At 32.5% G+C, this 13,311-nt stretch overlaps 1 protein-coding gene across 1 annotated transcript in view; it reads left to right on the top strand.

The window, feature by feature from the left end:
* The first annotated feature begins 7,490 nt into the window (after positions 1-7,490).
* LOC124530755 overlaps positions 7,491-13,311 on the top strand; it is a 58,309-nt gene continuing 52,488 nt past the window's right edge. Inside the window, exon 1 of the mRNA XM_047105022.1 lies at positions 7,491-7,857. The gene's annotated coding sequence lies outside the window, so the exon portion shown is untranslated. The remainder of the gene's footprint in view (positions 7,858-13,311) is intronic.

Below are 13,311 nucleotides of genomic sequence, written 5' to 3' on the forward strand. Positions count from 1 at the left end.
TGTATAGTGTGTTATGGTTAAGACTGTTAACTTCTCGTGGGTTCGAATAGTTAATTAGTTATTGTTTCGCGAATTATGGTGTCGTGATACTATTTTATAGAGGTTGATATTCTCTATTTAGTGGCATAGACTACTAGTAAATTTTTTTTAAGATTGCTTATGAGAAGCATTATTTTTATATTATCTGTGTTAGGGCAGATATTAGTTTTGTTCATGCGTCTGGTTATGCATGCAGCGAAGCTTTTGTTGAGCTTAAGCTTTGGTGGAGTTTGTCCTGCACATATTGTGGGAGCTCGGTTTGTTTTATTTGGTTGTAGCCGAATAAATGAGTTGTGTTGAGTTGTAGTTTTCTTAAGTTGGATTTTCCACTTTTTTTGTCATTTTATATTTCACATTTGAAATGTGATTTAAATTAATTAATTGTGTTGTTCGAGGTTCTGAGCTGGAGGGCCAGCTCGAATTTTTCTCGTTTACCCTCGCAAAATTCTTCCGGGAGGGGAGGTACTGTTACATTAAAAATTATTTTCATAATTTTAACTCTTTTTTATAATTATATAAAACGTCAAAAAAGTGTCAATGCGCTAAATTCCGTGCCATTGACCCATTTCCCACTTAATTTATGTCGGTGTTGCTAGTATAACGCTTCAACTTGGCATTTTCTAAAACTTTAATTAATAAAATAAATTACATTTATTTTAAAGGCACATTAAAACAATTATTAAAATAGGATTTTAATCATCAAATTCGTTTGTTGAATCTGATTAGAGGTCATTTCACATCGTTTCAGATTAATGTAATAGCTGTCTTCCAGTTTAAAGGTTAGTTCTTCGATGTAGGCGTCGGAGTCTAGTTATGATAAATTTACTTTGCCTCATTTTTGACTTTTCTTAATTTTAATAATTATTCCAAAATTATTTCCCTGATTTAATTATGGATATAATTCCTTTTTTCATTAAGGGTATTTTGGTAGTGATACTGGTCACACTCGCTAACCTTTCAAAGGTTCGTGAACTTTCGATTTCGTTCTTTTTGAATTTTGGAACTATCGGCTTCACACCGAATCCAAATTCTAATTCGATATACTGAATATATCGGTGAGTTGTCTTAATAATTGAGTTTCTTAATTTGTGGTTGTTTAGTATTCAGTGCTTTAATAGCAGTTATCTTTTCAGAATTTATATTAACAATGAAGTTTTGAAGTTTGACAGAACTTAATATCATGTTTACCGACTCGTAAAAAATTGTAAGTCTTTAATTCTTGCTTTTGATTAAACGCATTGGTTTGCAATTCGAAAAGTCGTAGTCATGTGTAAATTGTGGTTTCCAGTGACCCTTTGAAATGGTTCTCCGGAGTTGAGATCGTCAATTTGTGTAAGCAGGACTTTGAACCTCCAGAAGGTAAATTCGTGCTTACATCTCTCGTTAATTTATCATTTGCTTATTTGCTTAACTTATTGAACCTGTATATTTCGTATTGCAGGAGGTTTTTTTTTTTAATCGGATTACCCACCACGTGGACTTCTTGAATGGAAATATTAAGAGTGAACAGCTCCAGGTTCCTGGTTGAGTGTGCCCAGATAGCGGCTGGTGCAACTCCAAGGATGGCAGGCCTGTTCCCTAAGCCGTTAACGGTATCCACGTGTAGCTGGAAACTTTGGTGATGTACCCCCTTTTAATTGTATCATAAATTTTGTTTACACCGGTCTGGCGAACGGTGTATTCTTTCAAACCACAACAACTAATTTAATCGTCAGTGGCGCCTAATTTTCAACCTTATATTGAATTGCATTGAATTACATTGAATTTTCAAGCTTGCCTTTTATCCCAAGTGACCCACGCTGAGTCTAGCTGGCATAATTTATATAATAGTCATTATAAGAAGTAACATAAGTAACTAGTAAATTAAGTAATTGGTTGTTTATTATTAATACTAAGTTACTGTGCATTAAAAAATTTCATAACCTAATATTGTTTCTTTACACTCACACCACCAGAAAGGTAATAGTATTCAGTATATCGAATTAGAAGTTTGAATTCGGTGTGAAGCCGATAGTTTCAAAATTCAAAAAGAACGAAATCGAAAGTTCACGAACCTTTGAAAGGTTAGCGAGTGTGACCAGTATCACTACCAAAATACCCTTAATGGAAAAGGAATTATATCCATAATTAAATCAGGGAAATAATTTTGGAATAATTATTAAAATTAAGAAAAGCCAAATATGAGGCAAAGTAAATTTATTATAACTAGACTCCGACACCTACATCGAAGAACTAACCTTTAAACTGGAAGACAGCTAATAAATTAATCTGAAACGACGTGAAATGACCTCTATCAACTTCAACAAACGAATTAGATGATTAAAATCTTATTTTAATAATTGTTTTAATGCACCTTTAAAATAAATGTAATTTATTTTTATTAATTAAAGTTATAGAAAATGCCAAGTCGAAGCGTTATACTAGCAACACCGACATAAATTAAGTAGGAAATGGGTCAATGGCACGGAATTTAGCGAATTGACACTTTTTTGACGTTTTATATAATTATAAAAAAAAAGTTAAAATTATGAAAATAATTTTTAATGTAACAATGTATAGAGAAAAAAAATATGGCAAAAAATAACAATAAAGTAAACTTGATCTATGTACTTGTAACACAATGTTATTAATTTTTATCTGTATAAAAGTTAACTTAGTTTTTAAAAAGGTGCTACAGTTTAGAAAATTACATAAATAAATGCCGTCAGCTAGAAGCTATTGCTAAATAAAAGTTAACCGATTATTACGGTGAGAAAAATGGCTTGGTATATTTTATTCAATATTCTGATTTTATTATAAATATAAATACATTACTAGTAAATTTTAGTATTACAGATACGATCGAGAAAACTCGAACCCATGAAAAGAAAATAAAGCGAGCGTATAAATACAGCATTAGCTTTTTACATCCTTTCCGTAAAGATTGGAAAAAAGGCAATAAAACGGAACATGTGACGTTGCCCTCAAAACAAAAAGAACAAGTATATAAAAATATAACGAGAATGTAAGACAGCGGGTGTTGGGGCTGCCATTAATTTCGACTTTATTATAAACACAGATGCCAACTAAATCATAAACACGTTAAATGCGTACTCAGTAAGCTCTCAGATGCTCCTGTTCGGATTGTTAATAATGTCAGCGGTTTCGGTGCGTGAGTCAGAGACGTTTTTGAAAAGATTTGTAGATTTTAGTCAAACGAAAATTATTATAATTTATCATTGCTATAAAAACACACGCAAATGTATTCTAAATATACTTTTAGTATCGATAAAAACACTGTTTATATTCTTGTCAGTTCTTTTGAAAGCTTTTCGCTGAACTCATATGATTTATTTATAAATAATGAATGCTTATAAAAGCACAACTCAGATGAGTAAGATATTTTAAGTTTGAATATTTTTTTATCGAATTATTGTTTTTGAAAAATATGATAGACATCAAATTTTGTCTATAGTAAATAAATGTCAATTTAAGTAAAATAATAAGCGATTTACTCTTGAGTTACTTATAAACTAGTTTATACTTGAAAGACTAACTATTAGATAAAATTTAATTACAAATTATGACAAACTACAACATCGGTCTGTCTCCTTTTACTATTTCAAAATGATATTATAGTATTAATAATCAACAATTATTTTTTTAAATTTTGGCTTTTATTTGTGCCTAGAGAGAGCAGATTATTCCTCGTCACGTGCGATTACTGTTTGTTAATATGTTAATAAAATATCGGACACTTTTGATATATTAACAAAAAGACATAACGATTAATTATATTTTCTTATATTTACAATTGGATTGAATTATAAAAGTCTTGGCGGAATCAGTAATATATATATGTTTATAATACGTATTGTATATTTCCTTTGAAGATTTCTAAGCTCTTTATACATATTGTCTCTCAGACTTGAAGTCGTGGGCTCTGTATTTGATGGATTATTTATTAGGTTTGTTATTTCATGGTAGAATATTGAATGTATTGAAAGCATTTTTACAAAATATAATAATTATTTATATGAAATTATACTAAAATTATATCGTCAAAAACCGTGAGTTTGACGCATTGTGGTAAATAATTTGATTGGGATAATATAACTGGACAGTCTAGAGGTTTAATAATAATTAATAATAGATAACTATTATCTGTGTTTATATTTATGTTATGATGTAATTATAGCAATTAATATTATAATTACTTGCTATGATTATCGATATATGGAAGGTGATGGATCCCACTAGGATTGGACTGCGTAGTAGCAGGATGGCCTTGGACCTAGGCGGACTAGGATTAGATAACAAGTTTCATCTACATTAATGAAAAGAAAAAATTGCCATGTAACAAAACGTCATATAAGATAATTGTATTAAAATAAAAATTGATATTTGTTTACATTAAAGTTCGCAAAAAAAACCTTTGTGAATTTGTATTTTATTTTTTAAAGTAAAACAAATTGGATTCTATAGATGTGTATTTTTTATTTGTTTGAAAATAATGCATTGAAATTATATCCTTCTTTATTAAATGTATGTTACATAATAAAAATACCTTTTTAGTGAATAATAACAGTGATGAATGCCTAATTTAAACTGTATTCTATTAAAAATTTATGTTGTTTATGATTGATGTTTTCGAGTAAAATAAATAATACTCATTCATTAAACAACGTCAAGCACTTTATACCTTTTTTAAATATAAAAAAAAATAAAATGTTAAAATTTGTAAAATAACTTTGTATTTTAACTAAGAGCAAGATTAAGAAGTTGCTTGGCGCTTAAGCTTTAGGAAAATCCTTTTTAAAATATGTCTAAGCGGTTAGTGTTGGTACTATAAATATAAATTAAAATTTCACTAATTGATAAATAAAAAGCTGCAACCAAGTCGTGTTATTTTTCGGTAGAAACGTTAAGTCATCGTTTCATACATTTACTTTCCTTGGTGGTAGGGCTTTGTGCAAGCCCGTCTGGGTAGGTACCACCCACTTATCAGTTATTCTACCGCCAAAAAACAGTACTCAGTATTGTTGTGTTTCGGTTTGAAGGGTGAGTGAGCCAGTGTAACTGCAGGCACAAGGGACATAACAAGTTAGTTCCCAAGGTTGATGGCACATTGACCACAAGGAATAGTTAATATTACTTACAGCGTCATTGTCATTGTCTATGAGTGATGGTGACCACTTACCATCAGGTGGCCCATATGTTCGTCCGCCAACCTAAATATATATAATATATAACATAAAAAAATAAGCTACAACTATTAAATTCCAATTTTATCGTGTTCAAAGAAGTTTTACTTTAAAAAACATCTATCGGAGTGTGATATATAATATACTCGTATTTTATTTACTTTCCTTGTAGAGGAAGAATGTTGTTATCTGTAGATTCAGTAGTTTCCCGTAAATACTGTAATTTATATGCCTTTATCCAGATACCAGTCTGTCTCTGCGTCAAATTCGTTTTCAATTGGTTCATTTGTTTAGTTACAATAAGGTAACAAACAAACTGAGGGACTCACTTTCGCGTATAAAATACTTCTATTATTATTATTATATAAGATAATCGGGTTCGACTTATTTCACAAAGAGATCTTTAATATTAATTCTAAGCTGTATAATTTCCTTTGTGTGTATAGGTTTTTATATAATTTCCTTTACCAAATCTGTGTTTGTCACATCCAAAGCAAAAAATAATGCGTGCGGAATAAGTATTTCCAGTTCTATTACGGCAGATCGCGATTGTTACAATGAAAAAGAATCGGTTTTATTTATATATTAAATTATTTTTGTTACCCTGTTTTGTGATGGCGATAATTATTTTAGATTAAGGGCATATAGAGTATTTCGAGCAACGTCATTTGACTTTAAATACATATACTAGAAAAAGAAGACACGTTTAATAAAAAAAATCAAGCATATTTAAAAAAATAATAATAAATAAGGCATATTACCGAATAGCATATTAAATATAAAAAAGCTTGGACTTAATATTTATTGATTCCTAGGAGTAAGTTATTTTTGTCATTAACTGACATAATCTGTTATTAAATTACGGAAAACAATACCAACTAAGCATTTTCTTCTCAGTAGAATATATTTCCCAAACCTAGTTTTACATTTAATTCAACAGAATAACGTATCGATTCAAAAGTGATTTTGTGAGCCTACTTGACTATATAACATTTTGATTTTGTTTTCGTGTAATTACACAGGCTCAGAGAGTATCCACCGAGATGACCTTCATATAGCAATCAAAAACAACTATTAAATGAACCATATACCAACATTTGTCTATTTACTTTTAACATAACAAAAACCTAACTACATTTAAAACTTGTAATGAATAAGCTTGGTTATTCAATATTTTTTTTATTTGAAATCCTCGTAATACACATTCCTTTCGAAGTAAATGTTATGTCTGGCTCCGTAATTACAAGGATAATATTTTAATATTCATCACAACTGACACTATGGTACAGGTGTTTCAAATTTTAATAACCCATACGCTACACACTGCATACGCTACATACTGTATACCTATGTTCTATGTTATAAAGCGAAACAAGTAAAACTAATATATGTACATATATGTATTTTAAAAATTAAGACAAGATTATATACCATAAAAATATAACAAATAAAAAACAAGCAAATAATATTTGTAACTGTCTAAACCAGCGTCTTAATTCATTATATTGTATGCGAAAACATTTTTCTAAGTTTGTCTTCCTTTTACGTAACCGATCGCCGTGAGTTTTTTTCGTAGTAAGAGTTTATACTCCGAAAGAGATGTGAGATAATTTTGCTTCGGAAAAATCTACGAAAACGTAAAGACTAGTAAGAATTAATATAGAATAAAGATATTTTTCTTACACATTGTAGCTAGATTTCTTCTGCGGTACCCGAAAGGTTTGGTCGTTGAAAGATTGATAGGCTTTCCCTGGGCACCTGACAAATAAATTAAAAAGACCTATTGTAATAATTTCTGCGTGATGCTCGCTAGGATTTAAAGCAATGATGATTTAATTTAATATATACCAGATATTCTATTTCTTCGATATTTTTAATAAATTTTAAGAGAAAGAAAAAATTGCAATAAAAACTGAAATAGCATCTTGCTCTCATAAGACAAATATGAAGACGAGCATTCAGACGGGCATTCACACTTTACGGGTGTCTTGAGATGAAGGTACGAAACCCTAATTAATTCAGTGTGAAAATTAAATTAGAAGTTTAAGTAGCTACTAGGAGGTCCAACTCAATTTGCATTACTGTCGGATCTCAAAATGAAATAAATCTAAGTTAAAAGTTAATTTTGTCAATCCGGATAATTCCTCAAGGTTTAATCAGACTAAGTTGGGTGTAATTAATGTTCACTAAGGCCACACAATCTAGGAAAGCTTCGGCTTAGCCGCTGGAGTTTAGTAAGGGCGGGCGACGGCGGGACGCAGCGAGGGCCGCGGAGCCGCGTTAGTAGCGTGATAGAGCCCGCCTGTTCAGAACGCCTGCTGCTCTACCGTGACCTTTCGATTCAAATATTACGTTAATCGATAGTCGAAAATTCAATACAACTTAAATGATTTATCGATATTTTGTTTTCTAAATGCTGAAAAAATGTGAATCAATTTTAAAGACGTTGTTTATTTAATGACTCAAAGTTTTGTGCGCAAACTTTTAACTTACAGCTTTTGTTATTAACTGTATTTATTTTGTTGTGTTTCTATTATTTCCAAAAAGTGTATTTTTAATTGATCAATGCTTAAGCTAAAAACAATTGTATGTAATGGAATTCCAAAGTTAAAAATACTGCAGGATGTCAACTGAGGTAATTTTAAAATACATTTAATATTATTATATACTTATATGACAATTTTGCCGTAACAGTGAATAGCAGTGTACAATTTAATTTATCTGATATCATTAAATTGATAAAAATGGAATCATTTATATAGCAAAGTGTTCATAAATTAATGAATTATATATTAAATTTAAATGTTACTTTTAATACCGTTAATTAATTCCTATAAATCTACGTATGGCAGTAATTTGACGGCACTTCTTCTTCAGTGATATAAAAATAATATTGTAATTTTTTTTTGTATTTAAGTCTTGAAAATATCAAGCTGGTGTTAAAACGAATACAAAGAGCGGCAACAGCTGGCTACAGCCGTGCCTCATACTTTTTTGAAAGTCGATCTGTAACATAATACTACCGATTGATGTGGAATATTTGTTTTATTTTGTATCGATATTGTCCGTTTTAGTTGAACTGACAAAAACCAGTTGAAAAAATATATATGCATAGAATATTTGAAACGTCGATACAAAAGAATAAAAATAAGACTCATTTTTAAAATTAATTAAAAAATTAGAAAATGATTTTTATTGAGCATAAACCCGTTTTTGTTGAAAAAATTTAACTATTTTCCCAAATGAGATTTATAATTTTAACCTTAAACAAATAAACGCTTGATATTCGTATTAAAGCACATATTTAAGTGAAAATTCTCCGGTGCCTTTAAATCTCTGGCCGCTTTCTTAAGTCGATCCACTGGCATATTCAACGCGCAATAAAACGACAAAAGTAATATATTATGCTGAATTATATATTATATGGGTGATTCACGGTTAACACTGCGGAGACGTTTTATGCTGGGAATATAAAGCGTTCCCTTAGTTAGCTTCCCATGATACGTATTTTTATATATAAATACATAATAATGTTAGTAACATCGCTTTGCTAAATTTAATTTAAGCTACAGTCAATCCAAATACATATATTGAACAGTCTGGTATAATGTATTAGTATGTAGTATTTTATGGAGAAGTAACGTATGTAAATTTGGATATAAGATGTTATCCTCGAACGCAACATCCGATTGTACATGAATTATATATTATCTGTAATAAAATCTCTCCTTTTATCTAAAATAAAAGGGTTTTTCGCGTCGACCAATTTTGCAAAGTCGACAATTCGGTTGAGTGAACGGTTTCTGACGGAAGTTGCCTTAACTGTAAGAGATACATGTATTAATGTTTTGAATATAATAAAATACTTGTAAGAATGAGCCGAGATGGCCCAGTGGTCAGAACACGTGCATCTTAACCGATGATTTCGGGTTCAAACCCAGGCAAGCACCTCTATAAATATGTGCTTAATTTGTGTTTATAATTCATCTCGTGCTCAGCGGTGAAGGAAAACATTGAGAGGAAACCTGCATGTGTCTAATTTCATTGAAATTCTGCCACATGTGAATTTCACCAACCCGCATTGGAACAGCGTGGTGGCATATGTTACAAGCCCTCTCCTTAATGGGAGAGGAGGCCATTAGCCCAGCAGTGGGAAATTTACAGGCTGTTACTTTAATTTACTTGTAAGAATGTCCATGACGATATTATTTAATATGTAAAGTTTTATTTTTTCAAATAAGAAGGCAAATGGTTATTGCTAAGTGCTCACTGTCCATATACATTGACAGTGTAAGAAATATTAACCATTTCTTTAAACATTAATGCGACAGCTTTGGACACTAAGATGTATTTTGTGGCTGTAGTTACATTGCCTCACTCAACCTTCAAGCTGAAATACAAAAGTATACTATTGCCATTTGGTGGTAGATTATGGATATGTAAAGAGTGGATGGCAGCTTGTGGTATCAGACAGGTTTGCACAAAAGTAAACGATTTTTATGATTAATTCACGAATTCATAAAATACGATTAAATATATTATTTCAATATATTCAAAGAACAGTACTACTCGTCAGGTTTTATAACTAGTGGTAGGTTGGTGATTAGTTCAAATTCATCTGGATAGCTTTCATCTTTTCATCAGATATTTTACCGCCAAACAGCAATCACTACATTTTGCTTCAAAATATCATGGGGTCAGCGTATTATTTAGTATTTTAACTTACAGACTATTTAAATTTTAAAATATATACAACATACATAACGTAATTGTAGAACATTAGTTTTTAATAATCAACATTAAATTAACTTGGGCTTCGATGTTTTAATGGCGGCGCGCTGTGACTTGCGACAACGAAATCGTTTAAGGCGCTTGGCTGTGGCTTGCGTCAACGTGATCGGTTATAGCGGTGCGCTATGACTTGCAACAAGGAGGTTGGTTTTTGCGACAACGTGATCGGTTATCACGGCGTGCTGTGACTTGCGACTACGGGGTCGGTCGGTTATAGCGGAGTCAGTCCCGGCGTGATATGACTTGCGACAACAAGGTGGATTATGGCGGTGCGCTGTAACTTGCGACTACGGGGTCGGTTATAGCGCTGCATTATAACTCACGACAACGGAGTCGGTTACAGCGTGCTATGACTTGCGACAACAAGGTGGGTTATGGCGGTGCGCTGTAATTTACGACTACGGTGTCAGTTACGGGAGTTCCCTAATCGGGTCATTTATGGCGGTGTGCTATGATTTGCGACAACGAAATGGCCTATGGAGGTGCGCTGTGACTACGGATTCGGTAACGGTGGCGCCGTGTGACTTTTGACTACTGGGTCGGTTTTCACGGTGCGCTGTGAATTGCGACAACTGGGTCTGCTACGGCGGTTCTCTGTTATACCAGATGTTTTCTGACATTTCGGCGCTTTTATAAATCGCTATTACAGCTTAATCCTTATTACATAAATTCGTTTTTAAAACTTATTTATTTAGTTGAACTTCACCAGGAGTCACCAGACCCGCTCCGCCGTAGAAGACCGGGGAGGAGGAAGAGGCGCTACGCGCACTTTCTCCTCCCGCCCCAATAGGCGCCGCAGGGACCAGGGGGGTCTCAGTACCCTGGGAACCCCCTCTAGGTATTGCACGGCCGCATAGGCGGGCCGACCGTCAGGGCGTCACGGTAGCATGCGTAAGCGATCCCGTGGCGCCCTCCAAAAGACGGAGAGGGTACCGCTGGTTTTTTAGTGGGTAAACCCGGTGGACCTGGGCGCACTAGGCGTTCAGGAAACCGGGGAGTCCCACACACCCCCCCACTTTCCATCACGTGGGGGAAGCGCGTAAAGCGTTTTTCCAGCGTAAAAAAAAAAAAAAAAAAAAAAGGAGTCACCATTTATGATGGTTTGTTAAAGTGTTTTTTGGATTGTAATTTTTTACAATTTTACACTCTTTTCGTTACATGCACATACGCTATATACAAATAAAACGACGGAAAACGTAAGCAAAGTCTTGAAGCAAGTTAGCAAGTTATTTTAATTAGGGAGGTACAAAGTTATTTCAAATTTAGGCACTAATGAGAGGTTCGTAGGAATGAAATTATAAATAAATTAATGACGTAAACTAGACCACAAATGACATACATTACTTCTAAATTGTTAGGATCATTGACATTGATATACGGTTTTTCTTACAACAACAACAACAACAGCCTGTAAATTACCACTGTTGGGCTAAGGGCCTCCCCACCCTCTGAGGAGAAGGTTTGGAACATATTCCACCACGCTGTTACAATGCGGGTTGGTGGAATGGTTTTCTCGACTCGGTTACATAATACTGTAATGTATAAAATTGTATATGTTGTTATAAAAGTATAATTGCAAGAGAAGCCTACACATATATCATTTATGACTAAAATATGTAAGTAAATAGTTGATATTAAATATGTAAAGCGCTTTGACATTTTGTAAAGGTGCTAGAACAGATAAAAAGTCGTGTTTATAACGAGCGTAACAAAAAACGGAGCTCTTCGCTCAAAATATCTCACGTAGTCCACTTTGTCAATCTACACATATAAAACTTAAAGTGAATATAGCATGCACCCGGATCACGTAGTTCTATAAAATTGATTTAAGCGACTTATCGCAAAGTACAGTAACAAACTGGTAATGTCCCACTGTTTGCTCAGGCCGTCTTTACTTGAGAAATTTTGGAAATTATTCCACTGTTCCGTTGCAAGTTGACGATACATATATGGCAGATCTTCGGACATATAACTTTCCTTACGATTTTTTTATCCGAAACGGAATGATTGGCAAAGACAAATTAAGTACATTTAAATTTAGAGTTAATTTAAATCAGCATCCTTCGCTTAAGATAACTTAGATAACATAATCACGCGTTCTATTGATATGACTACCACAGGTATATCTTATTGTACTTAATTTTAAAATTTTAAAATTTTTATACCAAAGAGTATTTAAAATATTAAAAGTAATTGTAATAACAATTAAAATTACACAATTAAATATCGATTTAATAAAATATATACAACATTTCGATAAAAAAAATTAAAGTAATTTTTTCTTTAAAATTAAGATCTAATTTAACGTTACTTTAATCCAATAATCCCTTCTCTTCATTTTTCCGCTAATCCATAAGTTATTACTTATATCTTTATTACTTTATCTTTTATTATTGTCATTTCAGTAAATTTATATTTGTAGTAAATTAAAGTCAGTGCGATAACCCTACTGGGAGCTGACTATGGCTAATTTCAAACGATTGAATCGCGAAACTACGAGTATTATGCTTGAGAATTTGTTCACGTGAACGATAGAGATGCATTTTTAATGTATTCCCTGCTGACTTTCCTTTTTTTTATTGAACATTTTTCTAAAACTAATAATAGGAAGAATGAGCAAGAACATACAACCTCTGTTGGTGAATACCTAACTTAAAAGCTGTCGGAAATATTCACTAATACATATTTCGTCAACTCACCAACCACGGAAACTAACATGTGTCGAAAAAGCACTGTTCGTTTTCTCTTGAAACTGAAACAGTTATTCATATCAGCTGTTCAGGGCTAGAGTAACTAATAAGTAGCATAAGTAGTAATTCAGGTCGCACAAAAATCAACCTACAATGAATAAAAAATATCGCATTGTTTCTCACTGTATTTTATAAAAAAACAACAACAACTTCCTGTAAATTTCCAACTGCTGGGCTATGGCCTCCTCTCCCTTTTTGAGGAGAAGTTTTGCAACATATTCCATCACGCTGTTTTAATGCGGGTTTGTGGAATATACATGTCGCAGAATTTTTAAGAAAATTTGACACATGCAGGTTTCCTCTCGATTTCCTACACCGCCGAGAGAGAGATGAATTATACACATGAATATTCAGTCAGAAATTTCAGTCAGGTGCTTACCTGAGTTTGAACCCGCAATCATTGATTAAGAAGAACGCGTTCTAAGCACTGGGCCATTTCCCCTCTTAAAAATATGTTTATCTATGTAATTTTCACTTAAAATAATTTAAGTAATCACTTAAGAATCCATAATCAAAGCGTTTTTATTTTTACAATTCGAAAATACATT

This window comes from Vanessa cardui, chromosome 6 (assembly GCF_905220365.1).
Source record: "Vanessa cardui chromosome 6, ilVanCard2.1, whole genome shotgun sequence".
NCBI classification, from domain to species: domain Eukaryota; kingdom Metazoa; phylum Arthropoda; class Insecta; order Lepidoptera; family Nymphalidae; genus Vanessa; species Vanessa cardui.